We start from the raw sequence: 26659 nt of genomic DNA, 5'->3' as shown, positions 1-26659 counted from the left end.
ATGATTCCCTGACCGGGAATCGAACCCGGGCCGCAGCGGTGAAAGCGCCGAATCCTAACCACTAGACCACCAGGGATATACGGGAGAAGTTTGACAGCTCTCCTGAAAATTGCTTTCCTGCCCGGAAGTCGAACCCGGGTCACGGAAGGAAGAAGGCGAACACCAATGTCATTTCGTGTATCCATTGCTCCCGATGCGGTCTCCTCTACATTGGGGAGACTGGAGCCCTATCGCAGAGTCAAGTCACAGCGTTTGAGGGAACATCTCCAGGACACCCGCAACAATCAACCCTAGCGCCCTGTGGCCCAACATTTCAACCTCCCCTCCCACTCTGCCAGGGACATGCATGTCCTGGGCCTCCTCCATCGCCGCTCCCTCCCCACCCGATGCCTGGAGGAAGAACGTCCCAACTTCTGCCTCGGATACATTCATCCCCAGGACATCAATGTGGTCTGCACCAGTTTCCTCATTTCCCCTCCCCCCACCTTACCTCAGTTCCAACCTTCCAGCTCAGCGCTGTCCTCATGACCTGTCCTACCTGCCAATCTCCCTCCCCACCTATCCGCACCACCCTGCTCTCTGATATGTCACCTCCATCCCCACCCCCATTCACCTATTGTACTTTTTGCTACCTTTGGCCCAGCACACCCCACCCCTAATTTATCTCTCCACCCTGGAGGGGTCCTGCCACTATTCCTGATGAAGGGCTTTTGCCCGAAACATCGATTTTCCTGCTCCTCGGAAGCTGTCTGACCTGCTGTGCTTTTCTCGCTCCACTCTGATCTAAACTCTGGTTTCCAGCATCTGCAGTCCTCACTTTTGCCTACCCAATAAACCCAGTGTGCCGATTTCACATCAACAAACTGACACAAGCAGACACAACGTCTGCAGAAACCTTAGCCACATTACTTTACATTAAAGACATCGGGGAAATGATGTCCAGACAACTCAACCCTCTCAGCATCATGGTCGCCCACAAACCTCCCAACACACTTAAACAGCGGCTAATGAACCTGAAAAACCCAATACAAACAACCAGCAAACGAATGTAATTTACAAAATACCATACAAGGAAATATATGCATGAACTCTGCCACACAGTTCTCTGTAGCAAGAAATGCTGGGATGAGAAAAGGAAGATTTTTTTTAGCCAAAACGAATCGGCACTGACTGGACAGCCATTTAAAATCAACGCTGTCAGCCCAGGATGGAAGACCCGAAGGGATGTACAGTTTTCTTATTTCCTGAAGATTTACAAAGCTGAGACTGGGTTTTGGTGTTTGTTCGCTTTCCACTCCCGGGAGCCGCAGTGGTTGGGGCGGTGTGTTGGGGAAAGTGCAATGTGCCGGTGAGCAGCGTGTGGGACTATTTCAGCTTCCTCTCCTCTGACAGCGCTGTGACTTGACTCTGATGTTCTCAGGGACACTTACTGACGCGACACAGTGAAAAGAGTCTCATTCCCGCAGTTCCGGAATTCAAACCGTATGCCGGCTTCAGGACAATGAGAAAGATTAATTGGGGTGTGTGAAGAAGCTGTGAGCCGCATTTCAAACAGGTAGGTGGAGTCAGATGCGTCATCCATTGCGCCCCGGCCCTGTGCGGACCTGACACCGCCATGCTGCAGAGTTCTGACGTTAACACGGACATGCGCAGCAATGGGAACATTCACAAGAGGAACAGCCAAAGATAATCACCGTCACTGCTTCCCTTCCATAATCCCAACTTTGTGAAGCAGTATCTTTCACTGGCAAATAAAACACCTTTGTCCTCAGGTGCCTGCTTAACTTCGATCAGGACTTCACGCCCCTCACTGTTCTAGTCTCATTTCCAAACTCTTGGCTCATCGCCTCAATAGCAGCTCTGTGGGTATCTGCTTGTTCCACCCTGACAGGCAGTGGGCTACAGATTCCCGACCAGTCCCAATGTGATTGAAATATTTCAACCCCTCCACTGATTTGCATCTTTAAAAAAACCGTGGAGCAATCTCCCTTTCTTTTTGACGTCGTTTCTCAACTGTAGTCGGCAGGGTTCACACCTGCGTGGGGAAACCGCAATGGATTTCATGTCCATCGCATTCACCACTCGGCCCATCAATACTGAACCACACTGACAGCTTCATTTCCCAGGTCTCTCTGCCTGTGGAGCTGACAAAAAGTGAATCCTTGCAGAGTTTGTTTGAATTCAATCACTTCTCAGGTTTCGAAAGGGTTAAATATCTGCAAATGGCGAGTCTGCGTGTTTCATCCCGGTAGATGAAATGGACGTTCAGTTAAAAACAAAAACAGAAATTGCAGGAGCAACTCCGCAGGTCAGGCAGCATCCGTGGAAAGAGAATCAGAGACAACATTTCAGAACTCGTTTTTTTCCTCATCCAGGTCCAGCCAAACCTGCTGAGTTTCTCCAGCAGTTTCGCTTTCTGTCTCGAATTCTCAACATCCGCAGTCATTTATGTTAGAAATGCAATCAATTCAGAAACCCCTTTGTGCTGCCTCAGTGGAATATATTTCCGTTTGGGAAACATTTTCCTGACACCATTAAAAACGTGCACTTTCGCAGCCAAGAAAGCGGTAGGAGCGAGAACTAAGAACACGCCGTCCCTGGGTGGTATCGAACCACCAACCTTTCGGTTAACAGCCGAACGCGCTGACCAATTGCGCCACAGAGACAGGTGCAAGAGCTGCTTGCACAGTGTCTTTGAGGAACCTACTAATCAATTCATAATTCAACCCGCCCCGCCCAAAATTACCATTGTCTTCTATCAGTTTTACTTTCCATAATAAAGCCTTGGACATTCATTCTGGAGACATGGGGACAGCCTGATCCCACCATCTGCAGGCACATCCATGTCACGAGGAACGAGCTCTCCACCACCGGGGCCATCGCCCTCCGAGCCTTTCAGTGTTTTGCCTCTTCCTGAATTTTCTCATTGGCGCCGAGCCGAGAAGGCGTTTGAATTCCTGATGTGCAGAGAATTCTTTCAATGTCTCGGGTCAGTTTAGGTCCCGAGAATATCAGAGTCAATCAGCCTCTTAAACAAGGGGATGGTTTCTGGACTGTCTCTGCTCAGTCCGTCAGTTCATCCTTCATTCTCCTCTAATTCCACTTCCCAAAGAGTTTCGAAAGATTCACAAAGCTGGAGACTGGGATTTGTGTTTTACTTCCTGAACATTTTTCCACCTGCTAACTGACGATATTTTGACAAAACCTCTTCCCCATTGTAACATTTGCATCATGTCCAGGGATGAGCAATTTCCAATCCCAAGTTTGGGAATGTTCTCTTTGGAGCAAAGAAGGTTAACTGGAGATTTCCAGGGGCTGTTGGCAATGATGGGAGAAGACGTGGTGTGAATGGGCAGGTTAATGATCAGAAGAACCTATTGCCACTGACTAGGGTCAGTTACCAGAGGACAGGGATTGAAGTTCTTTAATGGAAAGCAGCATTTGTGTCGAACAAACACAGCGAATCCTGCAGAAAGCCAACGGGTCGAGCAGCATCCGTGGAAAGGGAAACAGAGCCGACGTTTTGAGTGTGCTACGGTTTTTGTTCAGAACTCAGTCTTTTGCCTCTTCCCGAAGTTGGTCCAGGTCTGTGTCTCAATTGGCAAACACATGGCAAGTGCAGTTCCGCAATGTGAAGTTATAGCCTTTGCTGTTTAAAAAAAAAAGCAGTGCATTGTTAAAATGATTATATATTGGAATGTGGAGAAAGTGAGGACTAGAGGTGAAAGTCGAAAAATGTGGCACTGGAAAAGCACAACAGGTCAGGCAGCATCTGAGGAACAGGACAGGGAACGTTTCGGGCACAAGTCCTTCATCAGGAATGATGTATGGATGTACTAAGGGGTCTCAGAGTCCCTCCACACCAGTCAATGCCAGCTGTCGGGCAGATGCAGCAGGCAATGAGCAAGGCAAGTGGTATATTATGAAGAGGAATTGAGTTCAAAAGTGGGGTCATTGAACATATTCAAGGCGAAGTTCAGCTGAGTTTTGAACACCAAAGAAGTGGATGCTTATCGGGGGAGGTAAGAAAATGGTTTTAAGACCAGTACAGATCAGTCACAGAGTCAGACAGTACTGAACAGACCCTTCATCCAACGAGTCCATGCTGAGTATGTTCTCAAACTAAACTCGTCCCACCTACCAGTGTTTGGCCCATAACCCTTCCAACCTTTCGTATTCATGTACTTATCCAAATGTCTTTTGAACGTCGTAACTGTACGTGTATAAAATCATGAAGGGCATGGATAGGATTAATAAACAAAGTCGTTTCCTGGGGTGGGGGTGTCCAGAATTAGAGGGCATGGGTTTCGCGTTAGAGGGGAAAGATACAAAAGAGATCTAAGGGGCAACTTTTTGACGCAGAGAATGGTACGTTTATTGAATGATCTGCCAGAGGAAGTGTTGAAGGCTAGTACGATTGCAACATTTAAAAGGCATTTGGGTAGGTGTATGAATAGGAAGGGTTTGGAGGGATATGGGGCCGTGTGCTGTCAGGTGGGACTAGATTGGGTTGTGATAGTTGGTCAGCATGGACAAGTTGGACCAAACAGTCTGTTTCTATGCTGTACATCTCTACCTCAATGTTCAACATACGCAGTGACCTGGCCTCCACAGTTTTCTGTGACAATGAATTCCATAGATTCACCACTCTCTGGCTAAAGAAGTTTCTCCTAATCTCCATTCTCTCTTTATGCTAAGGCTATGCCCATGGGTATTAGTCTCTCTTCCCAATGAAAACATCTTCCCAATGTCCACTCTGTCCAGGCCGTTCAATGTTCTGTACGTTTCAGTTAGATCTCCCTTGAATGTGGGCCTGTTAATCAGCATGAACCAAACCCTTCAGGATGAGGACATCCGTGATTAGACTCAACAAAGTGAGAATGGAGGGTGAGAGTGTGGGATGGAGATTTTCAGCTTTTAGGGAGTAAGGTAGGAAAGAAAGTTTAATATAAATTATAATTGATCAGATGAGCCAATGGGCCAAGGAGTAGTGGATGGAGTTTAATTTAGACAAATATGAGCTGTTGCATTTTGATGAGGCAACTCAGGGCAGGACCTATGCAGTTAATGGTAAATTAATGGAATTCTGTGCTCAAAGAAGTAGTCGAGGCAGCTTCATTAAGACACTGTTGGATGGGTTTTGTTTTTGCGTGGTAAGGGAATTAAGGGAAGTTGGGATAATGCAATTAGGAGGAGCTGAGACTATTGATCGATCCGCCATGATTGTAATGAATGGCGGAGCAGGGTCGATGGGCCAAATGGCCTACTCCTTCTATTACTTTGAAACGATAACCCTGCGTTTCCCATGGTCAACCCACCTAACCTGCACATCCCTGGACACTAGGCAATTTAGCATAGCCAATCGAAATCAAGAGCAGTGAGCAATGTAGTGATGTGGAAACCAAACACCAGAGAATGAGAGAAAGGGACAAGGAGAATAAATGTACTAGCAATCAAAACTGGATTCTCACCATCACAAAAAATAAAACTAAAAGCTGCATTGTAAAAAAAGCGAATTAATTGACTGCACACATTGAAGAGAATAATTATGATCTGAGACTCCTTACAGAGGTATGGCTTCAGAATGACAAGGATTGGATCCAGAATATCGAGGGGAGATGTGGCATTCAAGTCGAGTGAGAGGCTCAGTAAAGGTAGAGGGTGGGCACTGCTAATCAAAGCACTGATAACATGGTAGTCTGGTGTCAGCTCGGATTTCAGGTCCTGATTTCCCTGTCCTCTGATCTCCCTGTTCCCACAGAGTTAAATGTTGTCTGTTCTCAGCTCTGCTCGATTTCTGTTGAAGCTTTGACCCCCTTTTACACCTTCTGGAGCAACAAAATATTCTGAGCCTCCTGGAAATGACACCTTATCTATACCTCTCCTGTTTTTAAAAATCTCGATAAAGTGATCTGTCAACTTGCTCGGCTCTGTTGGAAAAATGTCCCAGTTTCTTCTTAATTCAAACCCTCCATTCCCAGCAACACGCTGGCAAAGTAAGGAATAGGGAATTGCATCAAATCACATAAATGTACTGTCTGAAATAATCTAGCTGTGCTCTGGCCTGAGATAACGAGAGTCCCTGGTGTAAGTAATTACGAATGCAATAATTTTGGTCACATAATTGAACAATCATTTTGCAACAAAGGGGTCTACTTTGATAAGGAGGTAGCGGTCATTTCTAGGGTAAGTGAACAGTTTGTAGATCAGGGAGATGAAGTTCCAGACACTTGTGAAGGGCTAGAATTGAATTTGATAAATAAGACAAAGAACTGTGGATGCTGGAAATCTGAAACAAAAACTGAGAACACTGGAAAAACTCAGCAGGACTGGAAGCATCTGTGGAGAGAAAGCAGAGTTAAAATTTCGAGTCCAACAACTCCTCTTCAGGATTCTGAAATAGTTTAAGCCTGGCAGTAAGTTCAGGTAGCCTTGACTGCGACCCAACTTTGTTACAGCTTCAGATCTGCACAACACAAGGCGTACAAAAAGTAGTTTTTTTTAAAAAAAAGCACCTCAAGCTCAAAGTGCGCACACTCACCCCCCACTGCCCCCACCACTGCCCCCACCACACTTTCTTTATTATTGGTTCGTTGAGTTGTCCCTTTGTTACTGGATCCTTCGTACAGCCGGGTAAAGCATGCAGCTGGGACGACTGAGTGAATCCTTTCGCGCAACGGCAGTTTCCATCACTGAAAAGGACATGACTGAATCAGATGGGTTTTTGCCCTCTAAAAACGGTTTCATCCTTAGATTCTGAAGTCCAGATTACTGACCGAATCCCAATTCTGCCATCTGCCGCGACGGGATTCGAACCTGAGAGTCCCCAGAGCTGGGTTGTTTGCGGCGCTCGGCCATCGCTCCTTCCATCCCCCCTGCAATGGCACGTGAACGCGCTGGTGCCTCCTCAGGTGGGAGGAGCAGGTGAAGCCCTTTTGGAACTGACAGCAGGTGAACGGCCTCTCTCCGGTGTGGACCCACTGGTGGGTCAGCAGTGCAGCTGACTGAGTGAACCCCCTCCCGTACATGGGGCACGTGAATGGCTTCTCTCACTTGTGGACCCATTCGTGCGTCTCCAGATGGCTGATCCGACTGAAACCCTTCCTGCACACCGAGCAGGTGAATGGCCTCTCCCCGCTGTGAATACGTCTGTGGGTTTCCAACACGGATGGGGAAGGGAATCCTTTCCCTCAGTCCCCACATTTCCACAGTTTCCCCATTGGGGGAGCTTTCCATGTGTTGGTCTGGGTTTGAAATTACAAACAGAACGGGGACAGAGTCTATCCCCACCGTCAGGGATGAGACTTTGATACCCCCAAGCTGAGTAAATGGTATGAAGCACTTTTCACAGTCAGCGCACTGAATCTCCCTCACTCTGTGTCTCAGTATTCTTCCTGCCACGCCAGTGTCCAAAATCTCTCAAGCAAACAAAAGCAACCATGTCTTCTTAATTGGAATGGCTGCTGATATTCAAGTCCCAATGAATCAAGTGGCTCTGTCAGAAGTTGATGTATCATTTGTTTTCAGATTTCTTTCAGCACGTCTTCCTGCAAAAAAAATCACAAAATAAGTGATCATTGTCAGTACACTGAAACGAACATAACATAGGTGGCAGTTCGTGTAGTTTGCTAGATGCCTGCTGATCACATAATACCGAGCACACAGAAACCTGAAATCCCTCATGCAGCCAGATAGGCTCAGGTGTGTTTAGAGGAAAACTTCATTCAAATCTAATCTAATCCTAAACTAAATACGTGTACATATATATATCAATATGACACTCCTTTTAATGCGGCTCAGTTCCATGAGAAACTACACTTTTAATTGCGAACATGAGGAAAAAAGCAGTCATTTTGCAGTGTGCAAACTGCATACGTGCCAAACTGAGGGAATACACAAGGAAAATACCTAAAAGGGAGATAGAAAGTATTTGAGCACCATTGCAGAATCTGCTCCCTCTCTGGATTCACTCCAGTTGCTACAAGTAAACCACCCTGGGGGTCAGACAGCCCTGCATCGGGAAGCACTGGGATGGTCAACTACGACCAGTTTACATGGAGAACACATCTCCACATTAAACAGCCTCGAGGCAAACTTCCCTTCCTTCCACTTAAAGTTCAAAACCCCTCAAAGCGAAATTTCCCAGGTAAGTTTGGAAGAATTTCTTCCAGGTGCTCACTAATCATTTCTATGAGCACTTTGTTAAAGTTTGAATATTGTGAGTTTTGAAAATTAGTGATTCTGAGCGAAATCACAGTTCGAAAAACAGAATGTGGGAATTTAGACAGTTTATATTTGCACATCGACGATGTGTCTGCACAACAGCATATGACACGACAGCAGTGAAGATCTTCTGACGTCATTCTCAAACGTGCCTGCCACACGCCAGATGAAAAGCTGAATACTTCTCTGGAAAAACTGCCGAGCAATGCAGGAGAATGGCACAACGGGTGCTTATTGGGATCATAACCCAAAAGAGAGACCATTCTCTCCTATTCATTCAACGTCGTCTTTAGCAGCTTTCCCGTATAACGGCGCTCTGTTCTGCACCTTGCCTTCACATCCGCTTCCCAAAAAAAGCTTCGACATAAATATTTCACAATGATATACTGGCCCAATGTGCACAGTTGAGGTGACAACCTCTGAGGGGTCTCCTGTTCTCTGTATCCTATGTTGAGGAGGGCAATGCTTGTCACTGGCCACTCGGGTGTCAGAGAAAAGTTTCGAAACAGTGGAGGGAGCCCGGTTCCGGGGGACGGGACAAACAGCAGCAGGGAGACAGAATGAGAAGCAGCTGTTCTGGAAACTCTTCGTCACTTGCAATTCTTAGAGCAATGTCAAATGTATTTCACACTAAGCAAGTCTCAGCGAGCTCAAGAGGTGTGTGGTGGGGAAATAGCCGCTCTTTGGTTTGTTGGTGTAGGGGCATGATTCTCAGGGAGAGTCTTTAACTGTACAGACTTGTGCGCAGTCCTAGATTCAACTCCCAAAACAGGCTGCGTCTCATAACTTGATTTGTGCAAAAATGGCCCATTAATTTTCTCAAAAAGCACCTTCGTGAAACGAGGTTTGGCTGCCAGGAATACGAATGGGGCAGAAAACAGGGAAGTGAAATGTTTGGAGATAGCGTTGAATAGGTTGACGTGAGTGGTGCGGTGTTTGAGGGATGTCAGCGATGAGGGTCGATTGGAAATTTGGGACAGCTCTCTTAGGAGTACAGAAGTTTGAATCTGACACGATTGAAGCTTTTCAAGTCATGCAAAGTCTAGACAGAGTAAGTAATGTAGTCAAAATGTTCCCACGCCTGAGAGGATCGGCAACGATTCGGCAGAGTTTTAAAGTCATGAGGAAAAGAACCAAAAGTGACATGAGGAAGAATGCTTTCGTACAGGGAGTGGTTGGGGTCAGTAAACCCATAACTGACACTGACAAAGAGGCAGATTCATTAGACGCAAACGGGAATCCGGTGGTCATGTTGAAAGGAATAATGTGAAGAATTACATGGAGAAGGCAAGAGAGACGAATACGAATAGAGACCCACGTTTACTTTCGGTGTCGACCCAGCAGAGCGAAGGTGGGCCGCATGGCGTCTATTCAGAGTGAAATCAAAGGAGAATGAGGGTAGTTAGAAATAGTTTATATTGACACAGTCTCCATATGTCTGCGGAACACCATATAAGATGACAGCAGTGGAGATCTTTGACATCAGTCTCCAACGTGCATACCACGCGCCTGACAAAAGGCTGAAAGGACCCGTGGCAAAGGCTTCCGTGTGTAGGGGCAGAGTGGCGCAGCGGGGGCGTGCTGGGCCCATAACCTAGAGGTCGATGGATCGTAACCATCCTTTCTTATCGTTCAGTGCCTCCTTGAGCGACTTTCATTGGTGGTGGCACTCTGTTCAGCATCTTGCCTTTCAAACGACTTCCGGAGTGTCTAAATATCTGTAACGGCGCTTTGTTCTTTTCCTTGCCATGTCGTTTGCTTCCCAAAACTTCGGGTATCTGAGCTCAATATCGATACACAGGTCAAATTTACACAGTTGCGCTGGCAGCCTTGTGGAGATCTGAGATGTCTTGTCCTGTTCTCCGTCGCTGTGGCCTGATCTCGTATGAAAACTCTTATCTCAGATGGCAATGAACCGGTGAAGTCGAAACACATGACTTGCTGTTTTAGTCCATTTCCTGCAGTAAAGAAACGAACGTCCGTGTAATAAATTACTTTCTACAGGATTGCTGTGTGAGGACAAATTCTGAACACCAAGCAGGCTGCACACAAAACGCTCTCATATCAATTTACCTGAGGGAAGAGTCTCCTGTCCATTTCTCTCTGTCCCGACAGCACATCATCTTTCTGTCTCTCCGTTAACAGGACCTTTGGATCAAGTTCAAAGTTGCCCATTTCCTACACATGACTGTAACTGACTTAACCTGCCTCACGTAATAGTGTGAGAGAGCAGAAGAGTGAATGGGCTCTGCCTTCCACCAGCACAGCTTGTAAGTAGAAACGAAATGGTTCAATTATCCAACAGTGGAGAGAGCCCGGTTCCTGGGGACAGTACAAACAGCAGCGTCCTGGGAGCAGGGAGACAGATTGAGAAGCAGATGTTCTTGAAACTCTTCCCTGCTTGCAATTCTGGGAGCAATGTACAATGAATTTCGTACTGAGCAAGTCTCAGCTGCTTCAGGAGGTGACTGCACCCATGGCTGGTGGCTCGTTAGTCTGGGATGTGATTCTTGCTTTGGATCTTCGAGCATATGCAGCCGTGTGAGAGTTCCCGGGTTCCAATCCCAGGCGAACCATCATTCCTTAAATTGATATGACCAAAAATGCCCGATCAATTTTGTCAATTAAAGCCGCTTCGTTAATTTAGATCGGACTGCCTGAATTTGGGACGGCGCAGAGCTGCTATTGCAGTGAACACGGCGAAGGGAAACACGTGGTGAAAGTGAGAACAAGTATTGCAGATTTTTCGCCCGCGCAATGCGAGTCTGAATGAATCCTCCACCTGTATTATGCTCAATTCTGAGGGTGATACTTCAGGAAGCGGGGAAGTGAAGTGATTGCAGACGGCGCTGAACAGGTTAACGTGAATGGTACCGTCCTGAGGAATGTCAGCAATGAAGGGAGATTGGAAAGTTTGGGGCAGCTCTCTTTGGAGAACAGAGGGCTGAAAGCTGGTCTGATTGAAGTTTTCCACGTCATGAGGGTTTTAGACAGAGGAAATAATGCAGTGAAAATGCTCCCAGGCCTGAAAGGATCGAGAACGATTTGGCAGAGATTTAAAGTCATCAGGAAAATAAGTAAAAGTGACATTAGGAAGACCGTTTTCGCACAGGGAGTGGGGTCAGTAAGTCACTGTCTGACAGTGACAAAAAGGCAGATTCAATGGACACAAAAGGGAATTCGGTGGGCATGTTCAATGTAACAATGTGCAGATTTACAGGGAGAAGGCGACAGAATGAGACACTTATTTACATATTGTGTTGAACCAGCAGAGCTAAGGTGGGCTGCATGGCCTCAGTCTGCGCTGTCACACATTTCGTGATTCTGAGTGAAATCGGAGTTGGACCAACAGAATGTAGGAAATTTGACAACGGATATATTCTGCCCAACAGGATTATCCATCACAGCAACGAAGCTGTTTTGACATCATTCTCGAAGGTACATGACACAATGCAGATTCAAAACCGAGTATTCCTTTGAATTACTGAGTAATTTGTTTACAGTTATTCAGTTGAGGTGAGCGGAGTTGCGCATTGGGAGCCACTCCAGTTGATAGGTCGAAGCCGTTTTCTCCTGTGTGACAGTCCCACCAGCACTCCAATTTGCTGTGCTTCCAGTCAGTAGATGCAGATTACTATCCCATACTGATACACGGGCCACGATGACCCAGCTGTGGTGACAAGCTTGTGAAGGTCTGAGTGCTCTTCTCCTGTTTCCTGTCTGGCTGCTATGGTCCTCATCATCAAATCTCTCTTCTCCGAGATAGGAATAAACTGGTGAAGGTGAAACACATCAGTTGCGGTGTGTCCCATCTCGCAGGAGGCCCTGCAGTAATTCCCCACGCTGTTTCACACAGCAGCATCCTCTCGGTGAATTACACTTGGCAAAAAAAATCGATTGAACCAAATCAGTGTCTGCCATTGGATTTTCCTGACACCGTTTATAAAATTCAGGCTCACCGTTAATGTGGAGAGCGGCCGTCAGACTGTAGTTTCCGCTCCTTCTGTTGAATAAAGATAATTTTAACTGTGTCTGGTGAGAGGAAAGGATTTGCTGTTGGTGGGAAACATTTCTATCTGAACTCGCTGTCACTCTCCTGATAGATTGAAACATAAAGCTGGGAGTCTCTGGATTATGTTGTAAGAATATTGGTATTATGTTATTCACACCGCGCTGTCACCAACTGAACGAAGCGGCTGCCCAGAGGGAGACGGCTGTGTTTAACCCCGTGATGAACTGGGGGAGAGGAGCATTTAGCCCAACAACGACGTCAGTGAATCTGACGTGATTCAAACACGCCACCTTCCAAGCTGGAGTCAGACACGCTACCTTTCCGCTACACGGTCACGGATGGCTCCTTCCCTCTATTCATACTTCAGGGAAGTGATCGCACTGCAATGATTTTACATTATGAGTAACAACGGAGATCAATAGTTCATGTCTGTTCTGTCTCTCCCCCCTCTCCTTCTGTCTCGCGAAACAATTGCCAACTCTACCTCAATAAAAAGGTGAAAGAACTGTGGATGGTGTATATCAGAAACAAAAAAGACAGGAGTTGCCGGTGACCCTTCCACAGAACTGATGGTGATTGGGAAAATGTCGGTTTATATTCAGGAGATATTGTTGGAGGAAAGCAGATGCAGTAAATGACAGATCAGGACAGAGCCCAAAGCGAGGGAAGAACTGTTGGACAGGAAAGGGAGTTGATAACGATCCGTGTGGGAGGGTGAATGGAGACTGTTCGTGGCTCAGAATACATCGTGTGCAATGACAGACTGCGTGATAACAAGTCTTGGTGTGTGTGGTCGGGACGAGGATACTATGGATTTCAGGCCCTAGAATTATTGAATTCGATATTGGGACCGGACAGATGTATGGTCCCGAAGTGAAATATTCGGTGTTCTTCGTTCTGCTGGTGCTGAGCTTCACTGGAACACTACAGCAAACCTGAGACAGAGATGTTGACCAGGGAACAGGATGGGGTGTGGAATTGGCAGGCAACTGGAAGCTCAGGGTCTTTTTGCGGGCAGAACGTAGATGTTCTGTGCAGCAGTTACCCAGTTTATGTTTCGTTTTCACCAATGCAGAAGAGGCCACATTGTGAGCAGCAAATGCAGTAGACTGGGTTGTGGGAAGAGCAGGTAAAGTACCGCTTCACCTGGAAGGTAAGTTTGGCCCTTGGATAGTGAGGAGGGAGCAGGTAAATGGGCTAGTGTCTCACATTCGGCAGTTGCAAGGTAAAGTGCCGTTGGACTATTGGGGTGGGAATGGGGTTAGGGTTGATGGGAATGAAGGAAGAGTTGACCCAAGCGAAAACGTCTGCCCATTTACTTATCCGCCAAATAGAGAAATTTTTAAAGTGTGCACAAGGAAATTTTCTAATTCACAATGAGGATGTACATACTGGCGAGGGTGCAAAACCTAAGGGCCAGCAACCATAATTCTATTAACATTACAATCGTGATTCAAAATAATATATCAGATCTAAAAGTTGAAGTTGTAAATTGGAGGAAGACTCAGGTATTAGGCAAGGTCTTTCAAAAGCTGATTGGGGGCAGTTGTTTGCAGGTTAAAGGACTGCTGGAAAATGGGAAGCCTTCAAATATGAGATATCAAGAATCCACACACAGAATATTTCTGTTAGGGTGAAAGGAAAGGCTGGTAGGTGTAGGGCATGCTGGATGACCAGAGAAATTGAGATTTTGGTAAAGATAACGAAGGATTCATACGTCAGGTATCGACAGAGAGATCGAATGAATCCTGAGAGAATAAAGACAGTACAGCATACTTAAGAGAGAAATCATGAGGGATAAAAGGGGACATGAGATAGCTTTGGCAAATAGTGTTAAGGATAACCCAAAGGGTTTTTTATAAATACGTTCAGGCCAAAAGTATAACAAGGGAGAGAATAGCGCCCCTCAAAGATCACCAAGGCAGCCTTTGTGTGGAGCTGCAGTCGATCGGATTGGGCGGGGAGGGGGGTGGGGGGATACTCAACGGATTTTGTGCATCAGTGTTTACTGTGGAGAAAGGCATGGAAGATATAGAATGTGAGAAAGTAGATGGTGACATGTTGAAAAAATTCCCATATTACAGATGAGAAATTGCTGGATATCTTGAAATGCATAGAAGTGGATAAATCCCAAGGACCTGATCAGGAGTACCCTAGAACTCTGTGGGAAACTGGGGAAGTGATTGCTGGGCCTCTCACTGAGATATTTGTGTCATCAATAGTCACAGGTGAGGTTCCGGAAGGCTAGAGGGTGACTAACGTGCTGCCACTATTTAAGAAATGTGGTAAGGAAAAGCCTGGGAACTATAGACCAGTGAGACAGATATCCGTGACGGGCAAGTTTTTGGAGAGAATCCTGAGAGATAGGATTTACATGTATTTGGAAAGGCAAGAATTGATTAAGGATAGTCAACATGGCTTTATGCTTGGGAAATCATGTCTCACGAACATGATTGAGTTTTTTGAAGAAGTACAAAGTGGATTGATGAGGGCAGAGCGATGGACGTGATTTATATGGACTTCAGGAAGGCATTCATCAAGGTTCCTCATGGGAGACTGGTGAGCAAGGTTTAATCTCATGGCATGCAGTGACAACTCGCCATTTGGATACAGAACTGGCTAGAAGGCAGAAGACAGAGGGTGGTGATGGAGGGTTGCTTTTCAGACTGAAGGCCTGTGACCAATGGTGTACCACAAGGATCGATGCTGGGTCCGCTAGTTTTTGTCATTTATATAAATGATTTGTATGTAAACGGAGGAGTATAGTTAGTCAGTTTGTAGATGACACCAAAATTGGAGGTGTTGTGGACAGCAAAGAAGGTTACCTCAGATTACAATGGGACCTTGATCAGATGGGCCAATGGGCTGAGAAGTGGCAGATGGAGGTTAATATAGATAAATATGAGGTGCTGCATTTTGGAAAAACAAATCAGAGCAGGACTTTTACACTTAATGGGAAGTTCCTTGGAAGTGTTGCTGAACAAAGAGACCTTGGAATTCAGGTTGATCGTTCCTTAAAAGTAAAGACGCAGGCAGATTGGGTAGTAAAGAAGGTGTTTGGTATGCTTTCCTTTGTTGGTCAGAGCATCGAGGATAGATGTTGGGACCTCATGTTGCCACTGTACAGAACATTGGTCAGGCCACGTTTGGAATATTGCATGTAGTTTTGATCTGCTTTCTATCGGAAAGATGTTGTGAAACTAGAAAAGGTGCAGAAAAGATTTACAAGGGTGTTGCCAGGGTTGGATGGTTGAGCTATAGGGCGAGGCTGAATCCACTGTTTTCTCTGGAGCGTCGGAGGCTAAGGGGTGACCTTATAGAGGTTTATAAAATCATGAGGGATATGGATAGGGCAAATAGACAAGTTCTTTTCCCTGTGATGGGGGAGTCCAGAACTAGAGGGCATAGTTTTAGGAAGGGGAGGGGAAATATATAGAATGCACTTAAGAGGCAACCTTTTCACGCAGAGGGTGATGCATGTACGGCATGAGCTGCTGGAGTAAGGGGTGGAGGCTGTATATTTACAGCATTAAAAATGCATCTGGATGTGTATAAAAATAGGAAATATTTATGGGGATTTGGGCCAAGTGTTGGCAAATCGGACTTGATTAGGTTAGGATATCTGGGCTGCATGGACGAGTTGGACCGAAGGGTCTGTTTCCATGCTGTACATCTGTGTCACTCTGTGAGACTCCATGGGATTATTCAGGAGAAAGTGAGGACTTCAGATGCTGGAAATCAGAGCTGAAAATGTGTTTCTGGAAAAGCGCAGCAGGTCAGGCACCATCCAAGGAGCAGAAGAATCGACGTTTCGGGCATGAGCCCTTCTTCAGGAAGTTTTAGCTATAAACTATAAACATTCCCTTAGTTAAACATTGTGAAGTGTGAAGCCATTGTTTTAGTCCCGAAGTTCGACCTGAGCTCCCCACTCCCCCATCCCAGTAACTCTGTTGACAGCCTTCGTGTCACATTTAAAACTAGGATCAATAGATTCGTGATCAGTTGGGGGATGAACAGTTATAGGAAAAGGGCAGGAAAGTGCAAGTGGAGAATGTCAGATCAGCCACAATCCTATTGAATGGAGAAGCAGGCTCAAGGGGTTGAATGGCATTTTCCTGTTCCTATTTCTTATGGTTCCCGAGCCCTTACCTCTGAAACAGGGTCCTGGCTTCAGTGTGTGCCATTACTGAGAGTGCTGATGTTCCCTTGTGTAATATCAACAGCTTAGCAGCTGCTGAAACCTCTTGCTCCTTTGTTACCTCTAAACACAATATGCCAATGTGTCCAGGGGAGGTGATGGCCGACTTTATTGTCACCAGACTATTCACCCAGGTAATGTCCTGCGGACCTAGGTTCAAAACCTACCACGGCAGATGGTGGAATCTGAATTCAATATAAAACTGGAATTAAGAGTCTAATGATGAAACTGTTGTGGTTTGTTGTAAAAACTTATCTGGTTTCCTGCTCTCCGAACCTGATCTGATCTGATCTACATGTGATTTCAGATCCACTGTCAGCTGGTTGAATCTTCACTGCCCTTTCAGTCAATTCTTAAAGCTCACCTTTTTTAACTATGATGTTGCCAGAATGATTTATAGACGGCATAGGCTGGGACTTTCTTTCACTGGAGTGGAGGAGGTTGAGGGTGGACGTTATGGAGGTTTATGAAGTCATGAGGGACAAAGATAAGGTGAATAACCAGCGTCTTTTCCTGAAGGGTAGGGAGTTCAAAGTCTGGGAGTATATTTTTAAGATGAGAGGGAGAAGATTTAAAAAGGACGGAGGGGGGCAACGTTTTTTACATTGAAGGTGGTTCGTGTGTGGAATGAACTGTCAGAGAACGTGGTGGATGCAGGTCATGTTACAATGTTTAAAATTATTTGGATAAGTACATATGAGCCACACACAGGCAGATGGGTCTAATCTTCCCCCAGATATTCAAAGGGACAGCCAGTCAGAGGGGGGCAGGGCCACGCCTATCGTTGTTGTGTGGCATGTGTGACAGCTGCAACAAGACGTCCAAACTCATGTGCTCAATGCTCTGACCAATGAAAGCAAGCATGCCAAAAGCCCTCTTCACCACACTGTCTACCCACGACTCCATTTTCTAGGTGCTAATAACCCGCAACCCTAGATCTCTCTCAGTTTTGGTCCCCTTGGTGTTCTGACTTCTGACTTCTTCAACTCTGGGTTTGTGTTGAACTTGATGGGATACTTTGTCCAACTCAGCATGTTTAAACAGGGATTCATTTGAAACTTTTCAGGAGGTGAGCTCAACAAGATTGAACTATTCAAAGTTACTTGGACTCTATTTTAAAGTTACATTATTACCAGTCGTCAGAGACACATACAGCATGGAAACTGACCCTTCGGTCCAACTTGTCCATGCTGACCTGATATCCTAAATTAATCTAGTCCAATTTGACAGCACCTGACCCATATACTCTGGCAGCTCATTTCATATATATACCACTCGCTGCATGAAGAAGTTGCCCATTTAATATATTTGTCTCTTACCCTAAACCTCTGCCCTCTAGTTCTGGACTCCCCCATCCCAGGGAAAAGACCTTGTCTATTACCCTGTCCATGCCCGTCATGATTTTGTAACCTCTATTAGGTCACTTCTCTGCCTCTGATGATCCAGTGAAAACAGTCCCAGCCTATTTAGCCTCTCCCTGTAGCTCAAATCCTCCAAACCCCTGCAACATTCCCGTAAATCGTTTCTCACAGAGAAGTCAACGTTTCAGTCCTGAACAAGGGTTAATACCCAAAACCCTGACTACTCCATATCCTGGTGCTGCCTGGTTTGCTGTATTCTCCCAACCTCCTCCTTGCCTACTTCGGCGTGCAGTATGTAGTGGCTCAGTGGTTACCACTGCAGCCTCATAGTGCCAGGGACCCAGGTTTGATTCCAGCCTTGGGTGACTGTCTGTGAGGAATTTGCGCATTCTCCCAGTGTCTGCGTGGGTTTTCTCTGGGTGATTCTGTTTTCTTTAATAAACCAAAGATGTGCAGGTCTTGTGGATTTGCCATGCTTACTTGCCCGTAGAGGTAGGTACATTCGTCAGAGGGAAATGTGTTTGGATGAGTTACTCTTCCGAGGGTCGATGTGGACTTGTTGGGACAAATGGCCTGTTTCACACTGAAGCTAATCTCATCTGCGCTACATTTGTCACTAACGAATTACAGAGTAGACTCGCCAGGCCGAATGGCCTAACTTCTGCTCCGATGGTCTTACGGTCTTAGGTTTCTCTGGATCATTTAATTTGGCAATGTGCAGTCCCGGGCTCAATGAGCAGCAGTGTCCACTGAAAGCAAAGCTCATAGGATGGTTGAACTTCTACAATGTGGAAACAGGTCCTTCAGCCCAACACATCTGCACAGATTCTCCGAAGAGTAACCCACTCAGATCCATTTTCCTACCCTCCATAAATTGCACACAGACCCCCAAGGGTGGAATTATTGCTGGGTTCTTGGTGCCATGAGGCAGCAGTGCAATCCATGAGCCACCATGGGGTTGTGGTTGTGGGGTGTAGGGCAGGCAATTGAAGTCCAGCAGAAAACTAAAACAGCCCACCTCCTCTCCCACTGCACCCACTGTCAGGACTGGCAGGATGTTCAGTCCTGGGGGGTGACCCAAGCCAGCGTCGCGGGTGTGTTCTGATTGCTGGGAGCTTTGGTGCCCCTGCTGGTGCTTCCGCAAGTTGCAGGAAAATATGAACCTCTTCGCACACTCGGGAGAGCTGAAGGGCCTCACCCCAGTGTGGACACACTGGTGCTTCAGCAGAGCGTAGGAATTCAGGGCGCACTCAGGGCAGCAGAACGGCCTCCCCCCTCCGCCACCACCTCCCGCCTCCACCACCCCGGGTGGATCAGCTGGTGCTTCAGCAGTGTGGAGGAGTGGGTAAAACCCTTCCCACACTCGGGGCAGGAGAACGGCTTCTCCCCGGTGTGGATGGACTAGTGTCTCAGCAGGGTTGTGGAACTGCTGAAGGCCTTCCTGCACTTAGGGCAACTGAACGACATCTCCCCGATGTGGACCCACGAGTGGGCCAGCAGGTCGGAAGAAAGATCAAAGCCCTCCCTGCACTCGGGGCAGAAGAACTGCCTCTCCTCATTGTGGACCCACTGGTATCTCAGCAGGTGGGAAGAACTGCTGAAGGCCATCTCGCACTTGGGGCAGGAGAACAGCCTTCCCCGGTGTGGACCAACTGGTGCGTCAGCAGGGCAGAGGAATCACTGAAGGCCTTCCCACACTCAGGGCAGCAGAAGGGCCTCTTCCCCTCTGTGGACCCATTGGTGCTTCAGAACCCTTTCAAATTTCACAATATCCTTCTGATAGGAGGGAGACCAGAATTACATACAATATCCCAAAAGTGGTCTAACCAATGTCCTGTACAGCCACAACATAACTTTCCAACTCCAACACTCAGTTAGAGGATTACGAAAGCTTTCAAAACCCACAAAAAACAAACAGGAAAGAATGGATGGAAAAACCGAATTTTTGAGAGTCAGCTTGGAAGCATCAATGAGAAATCGGCAGACCTGGTTTATTGGGTACCTGTTCTCCTTAAATATACTATATACGTATTTCTCTTGTGCTCTTCGTAATTTCTCTGTGCTGCAGTGTGTAGCGGCTCGTTGAAATAATGTCCTGTTGAATCTTCGTTTGTGGGTGTTGGGATGATTGCTTCTGTGGTTTAGTATTTGGTTTGTGTGTGTTGTTTTTCTGTCGACGCTTGTTTGAAGTTCCCCATTGACTGTTCGCTCTAATGTGACATCTAGAAATGGCACTGTGTTGATGTTCTCCTCCCCTTCAAACCAGGAGCCCCCCTCAGGCCCAAAGTCTCACCACTTGGTACACCAATATACAGACTCGTCAAAGGCCTCCACTGAAGACTAAAACATCAAGTCGAAGATTCACACCACTCCATTTCCTCCATCCAAGAATTCCTGAAAACCAAAGACACTAAGATTGAAGAGGATGTAATAATGATGTCCTTTGACATAACAGCCTTGTTGAATCTATTAACATCAACGTGGCCAAAGAAAACTGAAGACACTACTCGAACAACCAAAGACACAAACACAGCACCAACTTCATCAGCAAACATAGCACTGTCAACCTCGTGGAACTGTGCCTTACCACCCACTTCATATTCAATAACAAGCCCTACAAACAAATCAACGAAATACGCACGAAACCACCAGTATCAGGATTCCTAGCAGAAGCAATAATGCAGAGACTCGAACAAACAGCCCTTTCGACAATCCAACCCAAACTTTGAGTCCGCTACAGCGATGACACTTTTGTCATCAGAAAATAAAACAAATTAAAGGAAACCTACAACACCATCAACAATCTCCTTACTGGCATAAAATTCACAAAAGAGGCGAACAACAACAAAGTGCCATTTCTAGATGTCACAGTAGAGCGAACAGTCAATGGTAAATTCAAAACAGCGTCTACACGAAAACAACGCACGCGAACCAAGAACTTAACTACAGAAGTAATCATCCCTACACATAAAAACAAAACTGAAGCAGGTCAGTATTTCAACGAGCCACTACACACTGCAGCACCCAGGAATTCCGAAGATCAATAAATCACTGTGCGCCTCATTTAAGAAGACCGGGCAACCTTCCAACGCCCTGAAAATTGCTTCCTTAACCGGGAATCGAACCCGGGCCGCGGCGGTGAGAGCGCCGAATCCTAACCACTAGACCACCAGGGAGATTCGCGTAGTTGCTGATAGCTCCACTGAAAACTTCTTTCCTGCCCCGAAATCGAATCCGGGCCACGGTTGTTCGAAGGCTTTCACCTGTGTATCCATCAATGTCATTTCTTGTATCCATTGCTCCTGATGCGGTCTCATCTACATTGGGGAGACTAGAGACTCCTCGCAGAGTCAAGTCACAGCGCTTGAAGGAGCACCTTCAGGACACCCGCACCAATCAACCCCATCGCCCTCTGGAACAACATTTCAAACCCCGTCCCAGTCTGCCGAGGACATGCAGGTCCTGGGCCTCCTCCATCGCCGCTCCCTCCCCACCCGATGCCTGGAGGATGAACGTCTTACCTTCCGCCTCAGATAAATTCAACCACAGGCCATCAATGCGGGCTTCGCCAGTTTCCTCATTTCCCCTCCCCCCACCTTACCTCAGTTCCAACCTTCCACCTCAGCGCTGTCCTCATGACCTGTCCGACCCGCCAATCTCTCTTCCCACCGACCCGCTCCACCCTCCTCTCTGACCTGTCACTTCCATCCCCTCCGCCATTCACCTACTGTACTATTTGATACTTCGTCCCAGCACCCTCCAATTTATCTTTCTACCCTGGAGGCGTCATGCCTTTATTCCTGATGAAGGGCTTTTGCCCGAAACGTCGATTTTCCTGCTCCTCGGAAGCTATCTGACCTGCTGTGCTTTTCCAGCACCACTCTGATCTAAACTCTGGTTTACAGCATCTGCAGTCCTCACTTTTGCCTACCCAATAAACTCAGTGTGCCAATTACACATCAACAAACTTACACAAGCAGACACAACGTCTGCAGAAGCCCTAGCCACATTACTTTACATTAAAGACATCTGGGAAATGATGTCCAGACAACTCAACCCTCTCAGCATCATGGTAGCCCACAAACCTACCAACAGACTGAAACAGCGGCTAATGAACCTGAAATACCCGATACAAACAACCAGCAAACGAATGTTATTTACAAAATACCATACAAGGAAATATATACATGAACTCTGCCACACAGTTCTCTGTGGCAAGAAACGCTGGGATGAGAGAAGGAAGATTTTTTCAGCCAAAACGAATCGGCACTGACTGGACAGCCATTTAAAATCAACGCTGTCTGCCCAGGATGGAAGATCCGAAGGGATGTACCGTTTTCTTATTTCCTGAAGATTTACAAAGCTGAGACTGGGTTTTGGTGTTTGTTCGCTTTCCACTCCCGGGAGCCGCAGTGGTTGGGGCGGTGTGTTGGGGAAAGTGCAATGTGCCGGTGAGCAGCGTGAGGGGCTATTTCAGCTTCCCCTCCTCTGACGGCGCTGTGACTTGACTCTGATGTTATCAGGGACACTGACTGACGCGAGACAGTGAAAGGAGTCTTGTTCCTGCAGATCGGGAATTCAAACCGTATGCCGGCTTCAGGACAATGAGAAAGATTAATTGGTGTGTGTGAAGAAGCTGTGAGCTGCATTTCAAACAGGTAGGTGGAGTCAGATGCGTCATCCATTGCGCCCCGGGCCTGTGCGTTCCTGACGCCGCCATGCTGCAGAGTTCTGACGTTAACACGGACATGCGCAGCAATGGGAACATTCACAATGTGAACAACCAAAGATAATCACCGTCACTGATTCCCTTCCATAGTCCCAACTTTGTGAAGCAGTATCTTTCACTGGCAAATAAAACACATTAATCCTCAGGTAACTGCTTCATTTCGATCACGGCTTCACGCCCCTCACTGTTCTAGTCTCATTTCCAAACTCTTGGCTCATCGCCTCAATAGCAGCTCTGTGGGTATCTGCTTGTTCCACCCAGACGGGCAGTGGGCTACAGGTTCCCGACCAGTCCCAATGTGATTGAAATGCTTCAACCGCTCCACTGATTTGCATTTTTTAAAAACCGTGGAGCAATCTCCCTTTCTTTTTGACGACAGTTCTCAACTGGAATCGGCAGGGTTCACACCTGCGTGGGGGAACCGCAATGGATTTCATGTCCATCGCATTCACCATTCGGCCCATCAATACAGAATCACACTGACAGCTTCATTTCCCAGGTCTCTCTGCTTGTGGAGCTGAGAAAGAGTGATTCATTGCAGAGTTTGTTTGAATCCAATCACTTCACAGGTTTCAAAAGGGTTAAATATCTGCAAATGGCGAGTCTGGATGTTTCATCCCAAAAGATGAAATGGACGTTCAGTTAAAAACAAGAACAGAAATTGCAGGAGCAACTCAGCAGGTCAGGCAGCATCCGTGAAACGAGAATCAGAGACAACATTTCAGAATTCTTTTTTCCCTCATCCAGGTACAGCCAAACCTGCTGAGATTTTCCAGCAGTTTCGCTTTCTGTCTCGCATTCTCAGCACCCGCAGTCCTTCACGTTAGAAATTCAATCAATTCAGAAACCTCTTTGTGCTTCCTCAGTGGAAAAGATTTCCGTTTGGGAAACATTTTCCTGACACCATTAAAAACGTGCACTTTCGCAGCCAAGAAAGCGGTAGGAGCGAGAATAAGAAACACTCCGTCCCTGGGTGGTTTCGAACCACCAACCTTTCGGTTAACAACCGAACGCGCTGACCAATTGCGCCACAGAGACAGGTCCGAGTTCCAGCCGCACAGTGTCTTTGAGGAAGCTACTATTCAATTCATAATTCAACCCGCCCCGCCCAAAATTACCATTGTCTTCTATCAGTGTTACTTTTCCATAATAAAGCCTTGGACATTCAGTATGGAGACATGGGAACAGCCTGATCCCACCATCTGCAGGCACATCCATGTCACGAGGAACGAGCTTTCCTACACCGGGACCGTCGCCCTCCGAGCCTTTCAGTGTTTTGCCTCTTCCCGAATTTTCTCATTGGCCCCGAGCCGAGAAGGGGTTTGAATTCCTGATGTGAGAGAATTCTTTCAATGCCTCGGGTCAGTTCATGTCCCGAGAATATCAGAGTCAATCATCCTCTTAAACAAAGGGACGGTGTCTGGACTATCTCTGCTCAGTCCGTCAGTTCATCCTTCATTCTCCTCTAATTACACTTCCCAAAGTGTTTCTAAAGATTCACAAAGCTGGAGACTGGGATTTGTGTTTTACTTCCTGAACATTTTTCCACCTGCTAACTGACAATATTTTGCCAAAACCTCTTTCCTATTGTAACACTTGCATCATGTCCAGGGATGAGCAATTTTCATTTTGTGGAGACATTCCCAAGTTTGGGAATGCTCTCTTTGGAGCAAAGAATGTTAACTGGAGATTTCCAGGGGTTTTTGTCAATGATGGGAGAAGACGTGGTGTTTTCGCTGCTCGTTGGATGCTGCCTGAACTGCTGTGCTCTTCCAGCACCACTAATCCAGTATTTGGTTTTCAGCATCTGCAGTCATTGTTTTTACCTTGTTGATTTTAACCCTACTGCGAATCCTCTTGCAAGGATGCCTGCCTTGAAGAAGTTTTCCTCCTCTCTCTACAAGAATGTCAGGGAGTCCCTCTCCCACTGCAACTCCCAGGTCATTTCCTCTGCTCTGAAGCTCTTCAACCATGTTGTGAAACAAACTCGGTACCACAGCCACATTTGCCCAGTTTCAAACTTCCAGCTCAGTTACTGTCTCCTTGACTTGTCCGACCTGCCTATCTTCTTTTCCACCTATCCATTCCACCCTCTCCTCCTTGACCTATCACCTTCATCTCCTCCCCCTCTCACCCATTGTACTCTATGATACTCTCTCCCCACCCCCACCCTCCTCTAGCTTATCTCTCCATGTTTCAGGCTCGCTGCCTTTATTCCTGATGAAGGGCTTTTGCCCGAAACGTCGATTTCGCTGCTCGTTGGATGCTGCCTGAACTGCTGTGCTCTTCCAGCACCACTAATCCAGTATTTGGTTTTCAGCATCTGCAGTCATTGTTTTTACCTTAATGATCAGAAGAACCTATTGCCACTGACTAGGGTCAGTTACCAGAGGACAGGGATTGCAGTTCTTTAATGGAAAGCAGCATTTGTGTAGAACAAACACAGCGAATACTGCAGAAAGCCAACCGGTCGAGTAGCATCAGTGGAAAGGTAAACAGAGCCGACGTTTTGAGTGTGCTACGGTTTTTGTTCAGAACTCAGTGTTTTGCCTCTTCCCGAAGTTGGTCCAGGTCTGTGTCTCAATTGGCAAACACATGGCAAGTGCAGTGCTGCAATGTGAAGTTATAGCCTTTGCTGTTTAAACGAAAAGCAGTGCATTGTTGAAATGGTGACATATTGGAATGTGGAGAAAGTGAGGACTGGAGGTGAAAGTCGAAAAATGTGGCACTGGAAAAGCACAACAGGTCAGGTAGCATCTGAGGAGAAGGACAGGGAACGTTTCGGGAACAAGCCCTTCATCAGGAATGATGTATGGATGTACTAAGGGGTCTCAGAGTCCCTCCACACCAGTCAATGCCAGTTGTCGGGCAGATGCAGCAGGCAATGAGCGAGGCAAGTGGTATATTACGAAGAGGAATTGAGTTCAGAAGTGGGGTCATTGAACATATTCAAGGCTAAGTTCATCTGAGTTTTGAACAACAAAGAAGTGGATGCTTATCGGGGGAGGTAAGAAAATGGTTTTAAGACCAGTACAGGTCATTCACAGAGTCTGACAGCACTGAACAGACCCTTCATCCAACTAGTCCGTGCTGAGTATGTTCTCAAACTAAACTCGGCCCACCTACCAGTGTTTGGCCCATAAACCTTCGAAACTTTCGTATTCATGTACTTATCCAAATGTCTTTTAAACGTTGTAACTGTACATGTATAAAATAATGAGGGGCATGGATAGGATTAATAGACAAAGTCTTTTCCTGGGGTGGGTGAGTCCAGAACGAGAGGGCATGGGTTTCGTGTTAGAGGGGAAAGATACAAAAGAGACCTAAGAGGCAACTCTTTCACGCAGAGGATGGTACGTTTATTGAATGATCTGACAGAGGAAGTGGTGAAGGCTAGTACGATTGCAACATTTAAAATGCATTTGGGTAGGTGTATGAATAGGAATAGTTTGGAGGGATATGGGGCCGTGTGCTGTCAGGTGGGCCTAGATTGGGTTGGGATAGTTGGTCGGCATGGACAAGTTGGACCAAACAGTCTGTTTCTGTGCTGTACATCTCTATCTCAATGTTCAACATACTCAGTGACCTGGCCTCCACAGTTTTCTGTGACAATGAATTCCATAGATTCACCACTCTCTGGCTAAAGAAATTGCTCCTAATCTCCATTCTCCCTTTATGCTTAGGCTATGCCCATGGGTATTAGTCTGTCCTCCCAATGAAATATCTTCCCAATGTCCACTCTGTCCAGGCCGTTCAATGCTCTGTACGTTTCAGTTAGATCCCCCTTGAATGTGGGCCTGTTAATCAGCATGAACCAAACACTTCAGGATGAGGACATCCGTGATTAGATTCAACAAAGTGAGAATGGAGGGTGAGAGTGTGGGATGGAGATTTTCAGCTTTTAGGGAAGAAGGTAGGAAAGAAAGTTTAATATAAATTATAATTGATCAGATGAGCCGATGGGCCAAGGAGTAGTGGATGGAGTTTAATTTAGACAAATATGAGCTGTTGCATTTTGATGAGGCAACTCAGGGCAGGACCAATATAGTTAATGGTAAATTAATGGAATTCTGTGCTCAAGGAAGCAGTAGAGGCAGCTTCATTAAGACACTGTTGGATGGGTTTTTTGCGTGGTC

General features: G+C 46.5%; 1 protein-coding gene and 4 non-coding genes across 5 annotated transcripts in view; all 5 read right to left on the bottom strand.

The window, feature by feature from the left end:
• LOC140460045 (uncharacterized) overlaps positions 1–26659 on the bottom strand; it is a 911064-nt gene that overhangs the window by 98541 nt on the left and 785864 nt on the right. The window lies entirely within an intron of this gene.
• trnae-uuc (transfer RNA glutamic acid (anticodon UUC)) lies at positions 5–76 on the bottom strand. The gene has a single exon. It is a non-coding gene; the product is annotated as a tRNA-Glu (tRNA).
• On the bottom strand, positions 2593–2666 carry trnan-guu (transfer RNA asparagine (anticodon GUU)). Its single transcript has one exon. It is a non-coding gene; the product is annotated as a tRNA-Asn (tRNA).
• On the bottom strand, positions 20899–20970 carry trnae-cuc (transfer RNA glutamic acid (anticodon CUC)). Its single transcript has one exon. It is a non-coding gene; the product is annotated as a tRNA-Glu (tRNA).
• trnan-guu (transfer RNA asparagine (anticodon GUU)) lies at positions 23488–23561 on the bottom strand. The gene has a single exon. It is a non-coding gene; the product is annotated as a tRNA-Asn (tRNA).

This window comes from Chiloscyllium punctatum, chromosome 36 (assembly GCF_047496795.1).
Source record: "Chiloscyllium punctatum isolate Juve2018m chromosome 36, sChiPun1.3, whole genome shotgun sequence".
Taxonomy (NCBI): Eukaryota; Metazoa; Chordata; class Chondrichthyes; order Orectolobiformes; family Hemiscylliidae; genus Chiloscyllium; species Chiloscyllium punctatum.
The sequence above is the reverse complement of the archived record's forward strand: the minus strand, read 5'-3'. Positions and strand labels throughout refer to the sequence as shown.